We start from the raw sequence: 22819 nt of genomic DNA, 5'->3' as shown, positions 1-22819 counted from the left end.
TGCGACCGTAGCGGTCTTGCGGTTCCAGACTGCAGCGCCGTTAACCGCACGGCCACTTCGGCCGGCTCTGCATCATTAATAGCATTCTTTGTGTTTTAAGTATTTTGTTTCGAAGAAACCTGTCTTGGTCTCAACCTGTCACTGACTACGTAAACTACTATCACATCGAGAACATAAACCACTAAATCACATACAAAACTAACAGCCACGTAGATTTAATATCACAGCTAGATAAACGTAGCAGACATGTGCACACCGACAGGCAATAGATGAAAAATAGAGGCTAAATGGACACTAATACTTCGAGAACGTTGGATAGCGCTTAATAAAACCAAGCCTGATTACAAGATTTATTCATCGTACGGTTTCTGTACTCAAAAACACGCACAACAAATGGGTAGTGTTTTCAGCGTATGTGTAATTGTTACCACTGTCATAATAACCGCATCCCAGTGTGTGAACTACTGTAACAGACACTTTGCAACAATCAGGTACTAAACAAATATGTGGAGGGAGTGACGCATGCATTTTGTTCGCCTGTCGTTTTTACCTTCTTCTCCTAAAGAAGAAGCGGTGATTGAATAGCGAAGTGCTCTCAGACAGAGCGCTCTTTACAAAACGCTTGCTGTGTAGGCATTCGAGTCACAGACCAATGGTTTGGACTATGTAGCACATTTAAAACGTGTACCATAGGATGCCTTTTCCGTACAAAAACCGAAGAGGACAATTCCCACTTTATTATTTAAGGAGCGTTGCCTCCCTGGCTTTGATTCCTTTGTCCATAAAAACAGTAATGACTCCCGTTTTTAAAGAAAGAGGGTGACACTGACTTATACTTTTTAAAGAAATTATGCATTTACCATTGCTATGTAGTTTCCAGGCAACATACAGCGACGCAATTTAATTTTCAAAGGTTATTCTATTCTGTGTCAGTACCATGTGGTATCAGAACCTGCTAAAAGGTGGGTCACTAATATTCTTGACAGTCAGGTGACGGCATGAGTCAGTGGAGGTATCTCAAGACGGCACCACCGCTTGTACACGTAGGTAGTCTTACCATTTTTTATCCTCTGCAGAATAGTATTGTTAAAAAAATGCTACAGATATCAAAATAATTTGTAAACAAACGCCATACGACTCGGGCTACTCAAAACGTGTATGAGTCGTCGAGGTATCACTGTTCGTTTAGCTTTTGGTTTTTTTAGCTGTTGCCTGTCATCCTCAAATACTAGATGAATGAAGTCTGGTTATTCGCGTCAAGGACTACGCTACTCAGCCTCACCTCCTTTATAGGTAGGTGATTCTTCTCCTCACAGCGATTTTTCCCAGACAGTAAGTTTTAAGTGTACCAAGTTTGGTTTAATCGGTCCAGTGGTTTAAAAGGCGACGTGAAAAATACATACATACATATGCTGAATACATATATCCATTTTTATAATATGTATGGGGTATACAGTTTGTAGTTTATCCACAGATGTAAGATGAGGTCAAGTTTTAATGAAAACAAATCGTTACCCTGGGTAAAACGTTGCAACAGTACGACAATAGGAAACTGTGTCAATTACGAGATTGCGAAAACATGAATCTGGTATAGTACTTGGTCTCGGCTATGGCCTTAGAGTACAAGACAAACTGTAAAATTTCCTCTAGACGGACATATCACATTTCTTGAGAAAGGCATGTCCCAGATGTCATAAGGTCACTTAACAGCTCCACAACACGGTTTCCTAACACGGGACAACAACGTAATGTACACCTCCAGCAGGTAATAAGCACGTAACTTTCTTTGAACACTGCTGGTCGCCCTGTATGACGCAAATGATTGCCGTATGCCCAGAAATAGACTCGGACACGAGGTTAGCTTCGACTGCAGCGCTTACATCATCTGCATCAGATGGCGTACTAATCTGCGATACGGCTTGGCCGCAGAACGCCGACCTCGCCACAAGGTATCTATTACCTCCCGCACTCGTACTTCACGAAGCACAAGGTTGTCGGCCGTCGTACAGTCACCAGCTCCATTTCCATTTGTGCAGCTACTTTTTGTTGTTATTGTTTTGAAAGGTGATGGGCCAGTGTGATTTGGATCTGCTGTACTAGCCAGGGGGTGTTGTATTTTGCGTCGCGCCCTCCTTGTTACCGAACCGGGCAGCTACGTCACGAGCAGTAATTCTCGTTCGTCTTCCCCCTCTCCAGAGTCAGATAACTTCCCGCGAAATAAATGGAGACTCCTCTATCACGTCCGTGTATCTCGGTCTACTAAGCCATGCCGTTGTCTGTACGTGGCGGACTCTGTGGAACGGTCAGCTCTGGCTCCGCTACCCGACTGCACGTGCTATCATTCTTGCCTCTTGCTAATGTTTTGCGAGACCTTTCGCTTTGTCTGCAGTTTCCTTTTTTTGTCTGCTGAAGTGAGACCGTAGTGCATGAATCATTTCATAAAGAATGCACAAGCCGGCAACACTGTGGAGGGAATGACGCGTCGATATTGTTGGGCATGCCAGCTGTGTAGGGCAAGGTTAGCGAAATGAGCTTGTGTTTTCTTTTAGACAACGTATTTATTTTTTGTTTCTAATAACGAAAATTATAGTCGACTTAAGTTAGTTGGTGTCTTATATTTAAGGTACGAAGTTGCGACGAAATCTGTACCGCTCTGCGCGACATCTACATCCACGTCTACATCTACAGCGTTACTCTGCAACTCACAATTTAGTGTCGGGCAGATGGTTCATCGAACCACCTTCAAGCTGTTCCCTACCGTTCCACTCTCGAACATCGTGCTGGAAGAACTAATAGACAAATATTTCCGTGCGAGCTCTGATGTCTCCTTTATTACTATTCAACGTACGGGGGTTTATTGTAAAAATTATCGATGTATTGAAAAATATCTATTGGTATTCTTAGAAGACCTTGAGTTGCTATCTGACTTAAATTGGCTCTGTTTAAACGCGCGGTTATGCCCCCAGTATCATTTGCATCGTAATTATCATTACACTCTAATTATTAAACAAAAATATGGTGCTTGCTAGCTACGAAATCAATGATGCGGTGATTAGCAGATGATACCAAATTAAGATTTATTCAGAACGGGATGAGCAATATTTCTAGCCTAACATGACAATCCAGCACACTCGCTAACCTAACTAGCCTATCATTGGCACACTGCATCCTCTTTTCGTAACTACTTCATTCAACACTGAACCCGCAAGTGACTCTATTGAAGTTCTGCCTGAACGGACACAGATTCAGAGAGCGCCAGTCAAAGAGCTAGCGGAATACGAACTCATTTAGAATTACAGTGCCCTACTTTGGCTGATGATTTCTAATATCACCGTAATTCTCCGTGATGATGACTACGGTTGGCCCAGCCAACGTCGTGATGCCGTCTTTCCCGTGAGCGAGCTTGGCTTTAATCTCCAACGTGGACGTGGTTTGCGTCCGTAAACTCCTGTACACAAGTGTTCAATTGCGGAGTCCGTCACTAGTCAATACTCAAGCTACTTGCACATATACCAAGAGTAGTTGGTCGACTCAAGTGCGCGGCAGCAAAGGTACACTTCAGATTTCCTATGAACACCACAAGTTAGTACAAATCTGTTTCTCTCCTCAGAGGAACAGATAATGCTACGTATGTGGAGTTGTATGCTCTAAACTACTCAGGCTTGGAGAGTAACCACTGGACTCAATGCCGGTAACTTCTCTCCACGCTCTCCAAGCAGGGCAGCCAGACACCGCGACTGCTCTCCTCCACAGCCGACCCCAGAGTCCTTCTTCAGAGTTTTTGCAAACCTGTCCGTTCTTCGCCGCATGGATCAGTGCGCGTTGGTAGGCAATCACGACACAGGCTTCCATGTATCCTTGCGTGTTTGTACCCAACCACGACACAGAATTCTCCCGCGGTTACTGTTGCCGCCAAACTTTTAACACCTATCTCTACGCGCTCTGCGCCAATCCCGTCACAGTCTTCCGCAAATTTTCCACTGCGGCGCGAGATCGCCTTTCTCTCTTTCGCATATAGCTCCTTCTCGCTTCTTGTTGTGATGGCCCAGCCTCTCCGAACGTCTTTGGTGGTCTGAAGCGCCAGCCGACAAAGGGGTCCGGCCGCGGCCATTCCGTTAGTTCGACGTGACATAAACACCTTCCTTAGAGGTTCCGGCCGTGTTCCAGTCTCTGAGCCCATCTCGTTAGTCTGACATGACACACACAACGTCCTTTTCTGTGTCCATTCTCTCCTACCGGTGGGCCAATTATCAATTATTATTCAGTGTATTAGTACTGATTTAGCATCATGTAAGGTGCAAAAATCTCCTACCTCACAACTATGATAATGATTTCTCCCCGTGTGGGTGGGCGCCAACAAAATATTTTCACATGGGTGAAATTTGGTGACTGAAATTTCATGAAAAGATCTAGCCACAACGAAAAATACCTTTGTTTTAACGATTGCCACCCCAATAGGAGTATCATATCCCTGACACTCTCTCCCGTATATCGTGATGATAAAAAACGAGCTGCCGTTCTTTGAATTTTTTCGTCGCCCTCCGTCGATCGTACCTGACGCGGATCCCACATCGCACAGCCGTACCCCAAAATAGGCTGGACAAGCGCAGTGAAACATTGTCTTTAGTAGATCTGTATATTTTCTAAGTGTTCTGCCAACAAATCGCAATATTTTGTTTGCTTCCCATACAACGATATGTCATCGTTCCAGTTTCAAATATTCGTACTTGTAATCCCTAAGAACCTAGTTGAATTTATAGCATTTAGATTGGCGTGCTTTATCGTGGAATTGAAATTTATCAGATCCATTTTCGTACTCACGTGGATGACTTCGCACTTTTCATTATTTACAGTCAATTGCCACTTTTCGCACCACACAGAATTAGCAGTTGGTTCTGACCATCCCTCCTGTAAAGAGGGTAGATGACAGCATCATCTGTAAACGGTCTAAGAGGGTTGCTCAGGTTCTCTCCTAAACGGTTTAACACCCGTGGTCTAGGGTTAGCGTCTTTGATTAGCAACCAAAATGTCATCCGTCCCGGGTTAGAACCCCACCACTACTTAAACTTTGAATAAAAATCATCGGCAATTGCGGCATAAGTTTTCCGGCAAAAGAAGACACCCTCATTCCGCCAATGGCCTTGTCAAAGAGGCACTCTCTTGCCCTTGGGGTGGGAAACGTCCCCTAAAAGGCGAAAGAATGAAATGTCTACAGCATGAGGATGCAGAAGGCAATGGAAGCCACTACGTTAAAGACACATAACGTGTATCCATAGGACATGTGTCCTGTAGTTGAAAAAGTGTCCAGACGATCTCTCCATTGGCAAAAGATACGGGACTAGTTCCTCACTGGAGGGGACTGCCAACAGGGAAGTGACCATGAATGTCGCGAGCTCTATCTTCTTATCTCGTGTTTTTCTCGTGCATGAACTCTTGTTAACTTTACTATTACGGAGATCACCTATACTTTTTTTGCCGGCCGCGGTGGTCTCGCGGTTCTAGGCGCGCAGTCCGGAACCGCGCGACTGCTACGGTCGCAGGTTCGAATCCTGCCTCGGGCATGGATGTGTGTGATGTCCTTGGGTTAGTTAGGTTGAAGTAGTTCTAAGTTCTAGGGGACTGATGACCACAGCTGTTAAGTCCCATAGTGCTCAGAGCCATTTGAACCATTTTTACACTTTTGTTTTTAATTGGTCCTGTGCGCAACAAATAACTTACTTGGTCTTTCTGCTGCCACTGTTTGATCTGCTGCATTCCATTATTTAACAAAAACATAAAAAAACGCATTATTCATGCTGAGTGCAATGTATGTTCTGTATGGCGGTTCCTGGTGTTGCTGCTTACTACAACTACATATAATTCAAGCGATAGGGTTTGGTCAAATCTAACCTCGATGAATGACAACCCAAATACCTCTTTTTAAAAACTATATACTGAAATTAATTCTTTCTCATTTAATTAAAAAAACGCTAGAAGATCTTTGAACAATCGCTTCGTATGTAAATCTGCCTCCAGTGGCATTAAAGCAATATTAGAAAGTAATCAGACGCTTGAGACAAACTGAAATACTTCTCAATTTGAAACAATTCCCTGACAATTACAAAAGAAATCAATGACAAAAATCAATAGTTAATCTATTCGCCTAACAATGGTTTCCCTTAAGAATTCAACACTTATAATTATCAAAATTACCGTCTGCTGCTACGCACATACACAAACCCTTTTCTTTAAATTAATAAGGACGCTGCAAATTATAAAAAAATATCAACTCAATACCAAATCCTGTGTCGCTGCTGGTGGACACGGCAGTACGGCAGCTCGGCGACGACTACTCGTTCAACACACGTGCACACCACAGCAGGCGAGCTCCTACACTGGCTTCCAAACTGCCACTAATTAATCCGTGCTCTGCGAAGCGCGACAACAATATCTTAGATTCCAGAGCTTGTGTATGCGCGCTGTAGCCAACCCTTGAATCCTAAGAGAGTATTGCCAACTCTCAACCATGAGAAAAAGATTAAATACCAATGAAAGGTTAGCGTTCTACGAATCGTAGTGCGGAATGTCAGAAGTTTGAACGTGGTAGGGGAAGCCAGAAAATCTGAAAAGGGAAATGCTAATCAAAAGTAGACATTATTGTCTTAATGGGAATTCCGCGATCGTTCGTTAAATAAAAATATGGCATTTCTGTCTTTGATCGCTATTTTTTGAAGTTGAAGGTGAAAGGATATCAATGTTAAGAGTCATTGATGACACTGCTGTACTTAGTAAAAATGAAGAAGAATTACAGGACCTGCTGAACGGAATGAACATTCTAATGAGTGTAGAATATAGACTGAGGGAAAATCGAAGAAACACGAAAGTAATGAGAAGCAGCAGAAATGAGAATAACAAGAAACTTAACACCAGAAAGGGTGATCACTAATTCGATGAAGTCAAGGAATACTGCTACCTAAGTAACAAAATAACTCGTGACGGACGGAGCAAAGAAGTCAAAAAATGCAGATTTGCACTAGCAAAAAGGGCATTTCTGGACAAGAGAAGTCTACTACTGTCAAGCATAGGTCTTTCATTTCGGGAAGAAATTTCTGAGCAGGTGCGTTTGGAACACACATTATTTTATGGCAGTGTGACATGGATTGTGGGAAAACCGAAACAGAAGAGCATAGAAGCGTTTGAGATGTGGTGCTACACAATAAATTTTGAAAATTAGATGGACTCAGAAGGTAAGGAACGATAAGGAATGAGGAGGTTCTGCGAAGAACCGGAAAGGAAACGAATAGAAGGAAATCACTGACAAGAAGAACGGACGGTATGGTGGTATATGTGTTAAGACGTCACTTCATCTTCAGGCCACGAGTGGGACCATCCGACCGCCGTGTCATCCTCAGTGGAGGATGCGGATAGGAGGTGCGTGGGTTCAGCACACCGCTCTCCCCGTCGTTATGATGATATTCTTGACCGAAGCCGTTACTATTCGGTCGAGTAGCTCCTCAATTGGCATCACGAAGCTGAGTGCACCCCGAAACATGGCAACAGCACACGGCGGCATGGATGGTCACCCATCCAAGTGCCAACCACGCCCGACAGCGCTTAACTTCGGTGATCTCACGGGAACGGGTGTATCCACTGCGGCAAGGACGTTGCCATGTGTTAAGATGTCGCAGAATAATTTACATGGTACTAAAGGGAGCTGTAGAGGGTAAAAAATGTACAGGAAGACAGAAACTAGAATACATGCAGCAAATAATTGGAGACGTAGGTTCAAGTGCTACGCTGACACGAAAAAGTTAGCGCAGGAGAGGAATTCGTGGCGGGCCACATCAGACCAATCAGAAGACTCATGATTCAAAAAAAAAAATATCTTGCTAATTGAGCTCTTGTGACTCATCCATATAGCTAGTCTGTAGTCATACATAGTTCTGTGCTATGAAATAATCCATAAAGTGCATCTATTTTTCGCCTTGCTAAAATACGCACCTTCTGTCGTCGATGGAGACGGTACCGATCAGGACTACCTAATTACACTCCTGGAAATTGAAATAAGAACACCGTGAATCCATTGTCCCAGGAAGGGGAAACTTTATTGACACATTCCTGGGGTCAGATACATCACATGATCACACTGACAGAACCACAGGCACATAGACACAGGCAACAGAGCATGCACAATGTCGGAACTAGTACAGTGTATATCCACCTTTCGCAGCAATGCAGGCTGCTATTCTCCCATGGAGACGATCGTACAGATGCTGGATGTAGTCCTGTGGAACGGCTTGCCATGCCATTTCCACCTGGCGCCTCAGTTGGACCAGCGTTCGTGCTGGACGTGCAGACCGCGTGAGACGACGCTTCATCCAGTCCCAAACATGCTCAATGGAGGACAGATCCGGAGATCTTGCTGGCCAGGGTAGTTGACTTACACCTTCTAGAGCACGTTGGGTGGCACGGGATACATGCGGGCGTGCATTGTCCTGCTGGAACAGCAAGTTCCCTTGCCGGTCTAGGAATGGTAGAACGATGGGTTCGATGACGGTTTGGATGTACCGTGCACTATTCAGTGTCCCCTCGACGATCACCAGTGGTGTACGGCCAGTGTAGGAGATCGCTCCCCACACCATGATGCCGGGTGTTGGCCCTGTGTGCCTCGGTCGTATGCAGTCCTGGTTGTGGCGCTCACCTGCACGGCGCCAAACGCGCATACGACCATCATTGGCACCAAGGCAGAAGCGACTCTCATCGCTGATGACGACACGTCTCCATTCGTCCCTCCATTCACGCCTGTCGCGACACCACTGGAGGCGGGCTGCACGATGTTGGGGCGTGAGCGGAAGACGGCCTAACGGTGTGCGGGACCGTAGCCCAGCTTCATGGAGACGGTTGCGAATGGTCCTCGCCGATACCCCAGGAGCAACAGTGTCCCTAATTTGCTGGGAAGTGGCGGTGCGGTCCCCTACGGCACTGCGTAGGATCCTACGGTCTTGGCGTGCATCCGTGCGTCGCTGCGGTCCGGTCCCAGGTCGACGGGCACGTGCACCTTCCGCCGACCACTGGCGACAACATCGATGTACTGTGGAGACCTCACGCCCCGCGTGTTGAGCAATTCGGCGGTACGTCCACCCGGCCTCCCGCATGCCCACTATACGCCCTCGCTCAAAGTCCGTCAACTGCACATACGGTTCACGTCCACGCTGTCGCGGCATGCTACCAGTGTTAAAGACTGCGATGGAGCTCCGTATGCCACGGCAAACTGGCTGACACTGACGGCGGCGGTGCACAAATGCTGCGCAGCTAGCGCCATTCGACGGCCAACACCGCGGTTCCTGGTGTGTCCGCTGTGCCGTGCGTGTGATCATTGCTTGTACAGCCCTCTCGCAGTGTCCGGAGCAAGTATGGTGGGTCTGACACACCGGTGTCAATGTGTTCTTTTTTCCATTTCCAGGAGTGTATCAAACTGCACTTGGATAGCAACAAAACACCTATTGTGCTACTCCATTATCCTGCATGCACTTTGCTCATCAAAGAACCACGGATGTCTTGCTGCCACTCTTGTGACCTAATCACAAACAAGAAGGTCGACATCAAGAACTGCGTCGTAGATGGGTTGCTGTGAGAGAACGGATATTATGAGCCAATCCTACTGTCTGCCAAACTGTCATAATTACAAGTTCAGAGTGTTGCGTTGCAAGTTCGTTGGCGAGAGCCATTCGGTCCAGTCCTTGCTGGCATTGACACGAAGCAAAGATGCCTAGGACTGCCCACAGTTGTTCTGTACCCAGAGGGACACCTGCGAGGATGTCATTGCCACTTTTCACGAGCTCTGAATAATATCTCTGTCCAGCTTCGCCGATTCGTTTAAGTGAAAGTGACATACGAAGCGACGTGAGGGAGTAAACGTTGTGAAATCGTGTGAGGCGTTCTTAGCGCTACACTCGCCATGTTTTGAGTGTGATCTAACTGTTTCTTACTTGCCATGATCATAAGTTTTCCGTGTTGGAACTTGCTAACAATTTATTTGTATCATCTGTGTGTTTTGTCTTGTAAAACGTTGTTCTTGTGTTTTAGTATTGTTTTACAATCTGCACCATTTCTAGATTTATATATTTTATATTTATATACATTATAATCACATCTGATAATTGGTATCTTTGCTCATTCACTTTTTTTTTCACTACGAATTCACAGACATGACAGTGTTGTTGTTATCAGTTCTCACATGCAGTTAACAATTCTTGGATAGCGGTTACTTAACCATAATTAATTTGCAGTCACACATGTTACGCATATCATCCTGTTTTTAATTTATCTACGTCTACATAGATACTCCGCAAGCAACCGTACGGTACGTGGCGGAGGGTACCCTGTCCCACTACTTGTTATGTTCCCTTCCGTTCAACTCCCAATCAGAGCGAGGAGAAAACAACCGCCTTATACCTCCGTATGAGCCCTAATTTCACGTATCTTGTCTTAGTGGTCCTTACGCGCGATGTATATTGGTGGCAATAGAATCGTTCGACAGTCAGCTTCAAATGCCGGTTCTCTAAACTTTCTCAATAGTGATTCTCGAAAAGAACGTCTCTTTCTCTTCAGGGATTCCCATTTGAGTTACCGAAGCATCTCCGTAACACTAGCGTGTTGTTCGAACCTACGGATAACAAATTAAGCCGCCCGCCTGAGAATTGCTTCAGTGGATTCTCCCAATCCGCCCTGGTACGGGTCTTAAAAACTCGAGCAGTGCTCAAAAATAGGTCGCACGAGCGTCCTATATGTGGTCTCCTTTACAACTGAACCACTCATGCTTAAAATTTTTTCCAATAAACCGAAGTCGACCCTTTGTCTTCCCTACCATAGTTTTCACATGCTCGCTCCACCTCATATCGCTTTGCCACGTTACGTCAAGATATTTAAAAGACTTGACTGTGTCAAACAGGACACTAGATACTGTGTCCGAACAGTAGAGGTTTATTCTCCCTACTCATCAGCATTAAATTACATTTTTCCATATTTGGGGCGAGCTGTCATTCGTCACACCAACTGGAAATGTTGTCTAAGTCGTCTTGAATTTTCCTACAGTCACTCAACTTCGACACCTTACCGTATACCATGGCATCATCAGCAAACAACCGCAGATTGCTGCCCACCCTGCCAAATCATTTATGTATATAGAGAACAACAGCAGTCCTATCACAGTTCCCTGGGGCACTCCTAACGATATCCTTGTCTCTGATGAACACTTTCCGTCGAGGAAAATACACAGGGTTCTATTATTTAAGAAGTCTTCGAGCCACTCACATATCTGTGAACTTATTCCCTATGTTAGTCATTCCGGCCGGTGTGGCCGTGCGGTTCTAGGCGCTACAGTCTGGAACCTCGCGACCGCTACGGTCGCAGGTTCGAATCTTGCCTCGGGCATGGATGTGTGTGATGTCCTTAGGTTAGTTAGGTTTAAGTAGTTCTAAGTTCTAGAGGACTGATGACCCCGTTAGTGCTCAGAGTCATTTGAACCATTTTTTTGAACCTATGTTAGTCCTTCGTTAACAGCCTGTAATGGAGCACCGTGTCAAATGCCTTCCAGAAATCTAGCAATATGGAATCTGGCTGTAGCCCTTCATCCATAATTCTGAGTACATCACGAGAGAAAAAGGCGAGCTGAGTATCGCACGAGCGATACTGTCTAAAACCATACTGATTCATGGACATAAGCATCTTAGTCTTAAGAAAATTTATCATATTGCAGCAGAGAATATGTTCAAGAATTAGGCAGTAAACAGAAGTTAAGAATGTTGGCCTGTAACTCTGCGGGCCCGTTCTTTTACCTTTCTTATATACTGGAGTCACCTGCGCTTTTTACCAATCGCTTGTTACCTTGTGCTGAGCGAGAGATTCACGATAAATGCAAGGTAGGCAAGACGCCAATTCATAGAGTACCCTTTCTAAAATAGAACTGGGATTCCATCCAGACGTGGTGATTTATTTGTTTTCAAATCTTTCAGCTAGGTATGGATATTTCAGTGTCATCCATACGGGAGTCTGCCCGAAGGTCAAATGACGGTATGTTTGTATGGTTCTCCTGTGTCAACGATTTCTTAAATGTGAAATTTAAAACTTCGGCTTTCGTTTTAATGTTTTCAACCGCCACACCAGCCTGGTCAATAAGATACTGAATGAAAACCTTAGATCCGCTTAGCAATTTTACATACGGCTAGAATTTTCACTTGCTCTCTGCCAGATCTTTTGCAAAGGTTTGACGGTGGTAGTTACTGTATGTTTAGTACATAGATCTTTTCACACACGCACGAATCTCTGTTAATCTTCACTTGTCATTTGAGCATTCCCATTTTCAACCGAGAGTGGAACTACCTCTGCTTCCTCAGCATTTGCCGAGGTGGGGTCTTTCCCGTTCTTAGTCCCGTTACTAGACACATAACTCTCCCGACCACGATTTACAGTCTGCGGAAACTTTGCCCTAATTCCTCTACGTCCATCCTACGGGAACTAAGTAACAATAGTTGCTATAATGACATCATGATCGCTCATTTATGTTTCTATACTGACATTGTCGATAAGGTTCGGCCTATTTGTCTCTGCAAGGTCCAAGATATTTCCATTGCGTGGAGGCTGCCGAGCTAGTTGCTCAACACAATTTTGAGAGAACTTGTTCAAAAGTATTTCGCATTGATGTCTTTCCGAAGCGTCCGCAATGGATCCATAGACATCCCAGTCTATACTCGGAAGGTTAAAGTCGCCTCCAAGTAGTATTGACATTCTTTGAATGACTTTAGAACTGTCACAGCGGAGTCTGGTGGCCGGTAAAAACATCGAACAATTAACTTAGTTTCACTTACACCTCTTATACGCGACCAGATTACTTCACTGTCACACTCAACCTCGACCTCAATAGAGACAATATTTTTGTCAAGTGCAGTGAACACTCCCCCTCCAATGGCCTCTAATCTATCTTCCCGATGTACGTTCCACGACTCGCTAAGTACCTCAGACCTTTACCCTTCGGGTTTCAGCCAGCTCTCGGTCCCAAGAATAAACCTTGCTGTGAATCGACTGGCGAGTGTTCGTTAGAGCACCTCAAACTGCTGCTTAGCCTAAGAAACTCTCATGTAGACTCCACAAGTTCTCTGCTACCCGAGTAGCTGCTTCCTTTGTGTAGTACACCCCTGACCTATCAAGAGGAGTGCCGCAAATCCCCCACAATAACGCAGGTCTAGAAATCTGCAGCCAAGACCGTCACAGAGTCGACGAAGCCTTTGGCTGAGACCACCCACTCGGCTCCTGCCCAAAGGACTCCGATTAACTCGGGGAACTATGCTGCAAATTTCGAGCTCTGCTTGCAACCCGCGCATGAGGCTAACAGGCTTAATCACCTCCGGTAAGCCGCCTGTACGAACTGAGGATCACCTCATAACCCATGTGACAGGCTTCATTGGTGCCGATCTGAGCCACAACTTGCCGACAACTGCACCCTGCACGCTCGGCAGCCACAGGCAACCTCCACATCTCGAATGTCGAATGAGGCCGCCTGAGAGACATACAAAATACACTTAGACTTTCTTTCCAGTCCTGAACGCTATCTGCCGAGGGGGCTCCGTAACACTCCTAACATGGGAGCTCCCAATAACCAATAAACCTCTCCTCCCGTGTGCCTGCTCCGACCCTGATGAAGGAGCTGCCACCTGCCCACTCACAGTGTGAATGGGCGAGGTCAGGCGTCCAGTCTCCACATTGGCCCTCCGCCTCGAGCGACTCGAACGCGTTAACATCCGCCACTAACCCTGCTGTGAGGGCGGATCCACCGCGTCCGGTGCACTAGGAGGTTCCGCGGAAGCAGAGCCCGTCGGCAAAGAAAGTGAACCTTGAGGTGCCCCATGCAACGCACCGGATTCTGCGCCACGGCTACACTCCGAGACAGCAGCCTGAAGGTGTCTGACCGCAGCCAAAAGCACATCCAGCTGTTCGCGAACTGTGGCCAGCTCCTCCTGCGTCCGTACACAGCATGCACACATCGTATCCATCCTAGCTAGACTAACTGAAGAAGTGCGCTATAAAAGCAGACAATCACAAATATGCGACGTATTACTCTTCTGATGTGCCACCAATGGACGCTGATGCGCTAAAGAGCTACGTACCTGGCTGCTCAGTGAGCAACTATTGCGCTAAAGACTGAATGAATTTACACTTACAAAAAACGCGAGATTAATCCACTTAAACAGAGAAACGCGCACGAAATTTAATAAATATACTACTTGGAAAACACAGAAAAGGTTGAACATTTAACTTGGCCCTCTGTATACGCAGTAGTATCACAGCCGAGAGCTGAAGCCTGACTATATACTTCTTCTTTACTTGTTCAGTTTTTGCCCAAATACTGAGGTTCATAGTTTGTACACCATGTGATGAAAAGTATCCGGACACCTAGCTGAAAATGATTTACAAGTTCGTGGCGCACTCCATCGGTAATGCCGGAATTCAATATGGTGTTGGCCTACCCTTAGCCTTGATGACAGCTTCCTCTCTCACAGGCATACGTTCAGTCAGGTGCTGGAAGGTTTCTTGGGGAATGGCAATCCATTCTTCACGTAGTGCTGCACAGTGGAGAGGAATCAAGGACGGTCGATGAGGCCTGGCACGAAGTCGGCATTCCAAAACATCCCAAAGATGTTATATAGGATTCAGGTCAGGACGCTGTGCAGGCCAGTCCATTACAGGGATGTTACTGTCGTGTAACCACTCCACCACAGGCCGTGGATTATGAACAGGTGCTCGATCATGTTGAAAGATGCAATTGACATCCCTGAATTCCTCTTCAATAGCGGGAAACAAGAAAGTGCTTAAAACATCAGTGTAGGTCTGTGCCGTGGTAGTGGCAGTCAAAACAACAAGGAGTGCAAGCCCCCTCTACGAAAAACACCACAGCACCATTGCCTCCGAATTTTACTGTTGGCACATACGCTGGCAGATGACGTTAACCGGGCATTCGCCATACCCACACCCTGCCATCGGATCGCCACATTATGTACCGTGATTCGTCACTCCACACAACGTTTTCCCACTGTTCAATCGCCCAATGTTTACGCTCCTTACACCAACCGAGGCGTCGTTTGGCATTTGCCAGCGTGATGTGTGGCTTATGAGCAGTTGCTCGACTATCAAATCCAAATTTTCTCACCTCTCGCCTAACTGTCATAGTACTTGCAGTGGATCCTGATGCAGTTTGTAATTCCTGTGTGATGGTCTGGATAGATGTTTGCCTATTACACATTACGACCCTCTTCAAATGTTGGCGGTCTCTGTCAGTCAACAGGCGAGGTCAGCCCGTACGCTTTTGTGCTGCACAATTTTTAGGAGTGTGGAAATCTCGAGTACAGACGTATGACACAAGTGACACCCAGTCACCTAACAAAGTCCGTGAGCTCCGCTGAGCGCTCCATTCTGCTCTCTCTCCATTCCGCTCTCTCATGATATCTAGTGACTACTGATTTTGCTGTTATAGATAACCTGTCAGTAGGTGGCAGCACAATGCACCTAATACGAAAAACGTATGTTTTTGGGGTTGCCCGTTCACTTTTAATCACATTGTGTACATGTACACCTGCACACTTCAGTGTGTTGTTTACTTATGTCACATTTCACACATAACCCATATATTTGTTTGTTGAAATTTATTTCTATGTTCATTTTTGGTCCACATGCACCTACATTTACAGCTTTTATTTGCACATTTTTCCTCTTTGGTTTATTGTTTGTAGGTGTCACATTTCAATAGTCACACACGTGTTTTTATTGCATTTGTCTTGTGTGTGTGTGCGTTGATGATAGTGAGATAACACAATAAGTTGTGACCTTCACTCAATTTAATTTCTTATATATTTCTTCAGTTTGAAAGCAGGCAGACTATATTTTATGGAGTTACAGAAATTCCTTGCATTTTTTGAACTGTGTCACGCTATTTTAATCTGTCGTCAGTAAAGGAGTGAGAGATTTGTCATGCTGGATATGTTCCATGTACGTTTATTTGTTTAATTGTGTGACTGAGGCTCTTGCAGAGAGCCGGCCGAAGTGGCCGTGCGGTTAAAGGCGCTGCAGTCTGGAACCGCGAGACTGCTACGGTCGCAGGTTCGAATCCTGCCTCGGGCATGGATGTTTGTGATGTCCTTAGGTTAGTTAGGTTTAACTAGTTCTAAGTTCTAGGGGACTAATGACCTCAGCAGTTGAGTCCCATAGTGCTCAGAGCCATTTGAACCATCTTGCAGAGATAATCTAGTTTCATCTAAAAAATATCAACAACATCCATCATTGCCCTGAGACATATTCAGCAGTGAATTACACAGGGTGTTACAAAAAGGTACGGCCAAACTTTCAGGAAACATTCCTCACACACAAATAAAGAAAAGATGTTATGTGGACATGTGTCCGGAAACGCTTAATTTCCATGTTAGAGTTCATTTTAGTTTCGGCGTCTTAGGGAGCACGGAACATTCCAGCCTATGACTCGCGACTGGGGAAGACCTAGAACGACGAGGACACCTGCAATGGACGATGCATTTCTTCGTGCAGTTGCTGCTGTACAAGGTAACGTTGATCACGTCACTGTATGGAGAGTGCTACGGGAGAAGCAGTTGTTTCCGTACCATGTACAGCGTGTGCAGGCACTATCAGCAGTTGATTGGCCTCCACGGATACACTTCTGCGAATGGTTCATCCAACAATGTGTCAATCTTCATTTCAGTGCAAATGTTCTCTTTACGGATGAGGCTTCATTCAAACGTGGTCAAATTGTAAATTTTCACAATCAACATGTGTGGGCTGACGAGAATCCGCACGCAATTGTACAATCAGGTCATCCACACAGATTTTCTGCGAACGTTTGGGCAGGCATTGTTGGTGATGTCTTGATTGGGCCCCATGTTCTTCCACCTACGCTCAATGGAACACGTTATCATGATTACATACGGGATACTCTACCTGTGCTGCTAGAACATGTGCCTTTACAAGTACGACACAACATATGGTTCATGCAGGATGGAGCTCCTGCACATTTCAGTCGAAGTGTTCGTACGCTTCTCAACAACAGATTCGGTGACCGATGGATTGGTAGAGGCGGACCAATTCCATGGCCTCCACGCTCTCCTGACCTCAATCCTCTTGACTTTCATTTATGGGGGCATTTGAAAGCTCTTGTCTACGCAACCCCGGTACCAAATGTAGAGACTCTTCGCGCTCGTATTGTGGACGGCTGTGATACAATACGCCAGTCTCCAGGGCTGCATCAGCGCATCAGGGATTCCATGCGACGGAGGGTGGATGCATGTATTCTCGCTAACGGAGGACGTTTTGAACATTTCCTGTAACAAAGTGTTTGAAGTCACGCTGGTACGTTCTGTTGCTGTGTGTTTCCATTCCATGATTAATGTGATTTGAAGTAATAAAATGAGCTCTAACATGGAAAGTAAGCGTTTCCGGACACATGTCCACATAACATATTTTCTTTCTTTGTGAGTGAGGAATGTTTCTTGAAAGTTTGGCCGTACCTTTTTGTAACACCCTGTATATGTGTGAATGTCTGTTGGGATCCGAGACAATGTTTGTGTGTTGGGGTGGTGATCAAATATTTTCATTTTTATGATGAGGTTGGCAAAAATGGCACATTTTCCATTTGTATTCAGGTTAATTAACGTGACAGAAAACTCGAAATTCGAATTTTTGCTGGTCTATGCCCCCTACCATGATTCAAGTGTGACATCCCTCATGCAAAAGTTTACAGCAAGTTGAGGGTTGCGAAAGATGGCAAATCCTTTGGGCTCGCCTCACTTCCACATTAATTATTCAAATAATGAAGGCGTATGCAATTAGGCCTCTTGTATCTAGGCACTGTGACCGACATGATGCTTATTAAAGAGGTCGGCAGTGGTTTGATTCTGAGTTCATTGGTATATAACTGCACAGAGTAATCTGGGAGACGCGCGGGGTAGCCGTGCGGTCTACGGGCGTCTTGTCACGGTTCGCGCGGCTCCTCCCGTCAAAAGTTCGGAGTCCTCCCTCGGGCATGAGTGTGTGTGTTTAAGTAAGATTAAGTAGTGTGTAAGCCTAGGGATCGATGACGTCAGAAGTTTGGTCCCTTCGTCCTTACCACAAATTTCCAATTAATCTGGGAGGTAATGTGACTGAGTTCATGTTTGGGAAAACGTTTCGTTGGAAATCTTCGGCTACCGCTGGGTAAAGAAACTCTCGCTGGCCGCAGATAGCAAAGAGATCACTTCAGTGGAAGGAGGGGGAGGAGGGGGGTGGGGGAGACACAGGCACATCAGCTGGGCTATGAGACTCAGTGTTTTTATGCAGAGAGTTTTAATGTGACGAACGTGACCTGACCAGCATCGAGTGCCCCATCACCCACAGGGAAAGACTACAGTAAATTGTCCCATAGGCTTGTGGCACAGTGTTTTACAACTTCTTTACTCGCCCTGATTATTGATCATCCAAGGAATGCCACGAAAACATTCCCCTGGCCATAACGCTCCGTCTCGGTTGCAGGGTGTACATGTCAACGGCCATCTGTCCGATGGAGTCACCTGTCACCATATAGTGGACGTCTGGTTGCGGTATTCGCGTGAAAATGCAGCCTTTGTCCCCGATGAACACCTGCGGAGGCCATAAGCAGCAACGTTTACTGAACAGTCATTGGGGAGACGCTGCTGGTAGCCTCTTGGTTCACCTGGGCGGTCAGTTTCTCAATATTTGCACGTCTGTTCGCCTGAACAGATCTCAGCAGCCGTCGTTCACCTCTGCCATCTATGGCCTGTGACACACCACAGTTCTCTCGTCGCCGGTTTTGGATCGCGCCATTTTGCCATGTGGGGATACTTTAACCACGACAGCACGCGAACAGTTCGCGAATTTAGTTGTTTTGGAAAAGCTTCCACCCTTGACACGAAAGCTAATGATCATGCGCTTCTGGAGGTCGTATAAATCGCACCGCTTCCACTCTACGACAACAACCATTCTGCTTTCCGCGTTCCCCCGACACTCTTCATATACTCTCCACCGCTAGTGCTGCCACTTGGCGTCCGTGACCGATTATTGAACACTGACGTTGAAGATAGGCGGTGGTGACATTAATATGTTTGGGCCGTGTAGTTGGCATTTTTTCGTCGGTTGGCTTCAGAGAATTCCAGCAACGGATTCTCCCATGTCGCAAACTTATTTTTGTCTCGTTGCTTGCCTCCTCCCTCAAGATCAAAAGAAGAATTTGTCGATCTTATGTTTTCAGGCAAGAAAAATAAAATTTTCACTCTGCAGCTTAGTGTGCTTCCTGCCAGATTAAAACTGTTGCCGGACCGAGAATCGAAATCGTGACCCTTGCCTTTCGCGGGCAAGCGCTCTACCATCTGAGCTACCCAAGCACGACTCACCACCCGTCCTCAAAGTTTTAATTCCGGCAGTGCCTCGTCTCCCACTTTTCTGGTAACGTTTATCTCTGCATGAGCTCTGTGTCTGACATTGTCTTCTCTTCCGAATTGTAACTTAACAGTCTAACTCTCACTTCCTGTCCCACCAAGGGACCATCGTGGAAAATGGCCCCCTATACGCAAACAATGACCATGTTTCGTCAAAACGTTCCTTTCGGGTCCTGTGCTACCTCTCTCGCTGACGACATTGAATGTTTCCAAGCTACCGCTACAAATACGTAGGACTGCCTCTTTAACGTACATCCGACCGTGTGGTGATGAATAAAAATGTTCTTATCTCTTTAAGAAGCCGACATACACCTCGGTAACGAATCTACGGTTGTCCAATGTGCGCGCAGCACCGTGAAATCCCGCATCAGTACGGCTGCATGACTTGCGCCAACGTTCCTATCGTCTGCTTCATCAACGTCCATTTCTTGCTGCACACTCAGTTTGCTTCGTTCATTCAATTAGATGGCGCCGTGCTTGTAACACAGGGGTTGCAGCTGCGACGTATGATTTATCGCACATCAGACGCAGTGCTGCCTGTAACGAGATTCTAATTGTTTTACTGCGTGGTATCGTCGTCCGTTCTCAACAGGAGATCGACGTCCGTGCTTGTCGTGACGCTTGTTTAGCAGAGAACAATACCAGTGCAGGCTGCGATTTATCATTGTCTTTTTCCAAACGCGGACAGTTTTGTTGTCTGCATCTGCACTGCTATTCAATCAAACGAAGTATTGTTTTCCATTAATTAATGTACTCACGAATTACGAATACAAGCCACGTCGGTATCTATACGCACTATCCTATTGCTAGAACACGCTGTGTATGACACATACTAGTATTTAACGAGCAGTGCACGTCGTTAGAGTTAATTTAAATGCACTACGTCATAGCGCCTATATAAAGTCACAAGATACAGACTGATAATTATCGTCGACGTCCCTCCTGTAAAGGCTCTATCTTAGAACTCAGTTCTTATTTCTCACATTGATTACCTGCAATTATATTTAGAGTTGCACAGGATGAGAAATGAGGACTGAATTCTCGGATAACGCCTTTATAGAACTGAAAGACGACTAACGAGTGAGCGTATAACGTGATATGTAAAGCAAAACGAACATTTGCAGAAGACTTAGATAAAAATCTGTAAACTACTATTCTTTAAAGAATCCAACTATCAGTATAAAATAGCTTCAAATATCCACTTACTTTACAAACTAGTTAACTTGTTAAATACACTGGCGAAAAAATCGCAAAACCAAAAACTAATTAACATAGAGTAATGAAATTTCGGGAATACGTTTGTCTAGGTAACATATTTAAGTAATTGGCATTGCTAGTTCATAGCTTAATGGAAGCGCTGCACAAGGCTTCGCAAAAATGAAATGCTGGCACATCAATAACCGATGCAGCCGGCAGAATGTTGAATGCAAGTATGCAAAAGTGCGTGTTTTGTGCTGTACATGTACCGGACGTCAGCTTGTGCGCCGAAGCGCCATGCCTGTTACGCTTGGTTGGTCAACATAGGGACTGATAATGCTGTTTATGGATGAAGCTGGAGTTGTCCGATGATGTCGTATATGTGGTCGATTGGAGACAGATTTGGTGCCCGAGCAGGCGAAGGCAACATGGCGACACTGTAGAAAATGTTAGTCTACAACAGCAGTTTATGGGCGAGCGTTGTTCTCTTGGAAAGCACCCCGTGATGTGTTGTACATGAATGGCAGCACAACAGGTCGAAACACTAGACTGCAGTACAAACTTACTACGAGAAAATCAATGATTAAAAAATGCGGACGTAATTCTGATCTCCTGTTTTACGCTGTTCGATGGAAGTCGATAATATATTATGCAAGTCATAGGCTGTTGGGATGTGGTAGGAGGTATTGCAGAAAAGAGAAAGCGGAATACCCTTTACCCTCCTTCAGAGCTAGTGGGCCCCGTTATATCTATTTGGAAGGACGTGGAAGGTTAAGTTTGAAGGAAAATTCACAAGACAACATGCAAGATGAATTGGTTAACGTCGGTGCTAGGTCAACACACATTGCTACATGGGGTATCGGAAAATAAATACAAAATTTTGAAGAACTGGTACTTCTTATTCCAGGAAACCCTGGTTTAATTGGTTATTATGAAGAATTTTTAGATACCGTTTATAAGACTCTTAAAATGCCGCTGTGTGTGATATCATATGCACGACACGAATTACCAACGGGCAATGTTACTGCAGTGGACGGAAAGCAGTCTTATGATCTTGATTCTCAGACTCAACATAGAATAGAATTTATAAAGAAATATGTACCAAGCAACATCAGGTTGTATCTTGTTGGCCATTCTATCGGGTGTAAAATTTTACTGAATATGTTGAAAAATGAAGACATAGACAAGCGGGTGGTTAAGTGCTATCTTTTATTCCCCACAGTTGAGCGAATGACGGAGTCACCCAATGGAAAATTCCTAACAAAATCTGTACTCCCCATAGTACCCATAATATTGTTCTTATCATGGATATTCACTTTGCTTCCCAGTAAGATGCAGTACTGCCTACTGTAGTTGTATTTTTTAATTCGTGTTTCAGGAAGTGATGCTTCTGATGTTACCAGACAATTAATTAATCCGCAGGTATTGAGAAATGTTTTTCCCTAGCTGATGATGAAATGAAGACAGTGCAAAAACTTGATCATCATGTAATAGACTTGGACAAAGATCAGTTATTTTTCTACTATGGTGCAACAGATAACTGGACACCTCTTAGTTATTTTGAGTAGAATGCGTGGGATAAACAAGAGAGTGCTGCTCCTGTTATAGATAATTGTACCCCAGACGACAACACCACGTGTAGATCCACAGTGTCTAGCACGCAACAGATTGGTTGGAGGTCCTCAACTGACCTCCTTCTAACCAACACATGACCATCACTGGCACCGAGGTAGAACCAGGCTTAATCAGAAAACACAGCAGACTTACACCCTGCCCTCCAATTACTTCTCGCTTGACACCATTCAATTTGCAAATGGCGGTGGTTTGGCGTCAATGGAATGCACGCTACAGGGCATCTGGTCTGGAGTTGCCCTTGAAGTAATCGATTTGTAACAGATCGACATGTCACTGTGTTGCCAGCTGCTCTTGAAATTGCTGCTGCAGATGCAGTACGATGCAACAGAGCCATACGCCGAAAACCCTCCTTCTTCCCTCTCGGTAGTGGCACATGAGCGGAGGCCGGTCTTCTTGCAACCGTACGTTCCAGTGACCATCGGTACCAGCAATCATGTACAGTGGCTGCATTCCTGTCAAGTCTTTCTGCAGTATCATTAGAGGAACTTTCAGCTTCCAGTACCTCTATTACAAGACCTCAT

At 45.3% G+C, this 22819-nt stretch overlaps 1 pseudogene; it reads left to right on the top strand.

The window, feature by feature from the left end:
• Positions 1-22231, top strand: part of LOC124545721 — a 90005-nt pseudogene extending 67774 nt beyond the window's left edge.
• Positions 22232-22819: the final 588 nt, after the last annotated feature.

This window comes from Schistocerca americana, chromosome 8, assembly GCF_021461395.2.
Source record: "Schistocerca americana isolate TAMUIC-IGC-003095 chromosome 8, iqSchAmer2.1, whole genome shotgun sequence".
Lineage (NCBI taxonomy): Eukaryota > Metazoa > Arthropoda > Insecta > Orthoptera > Acrididae > Schistocerca > Schistocerca americana.
The sequence above is the reverse complement of the archived record's forward strand: the minus strand, read 5'-3'. Positions and strand labels throughout refer to the sequence as shown.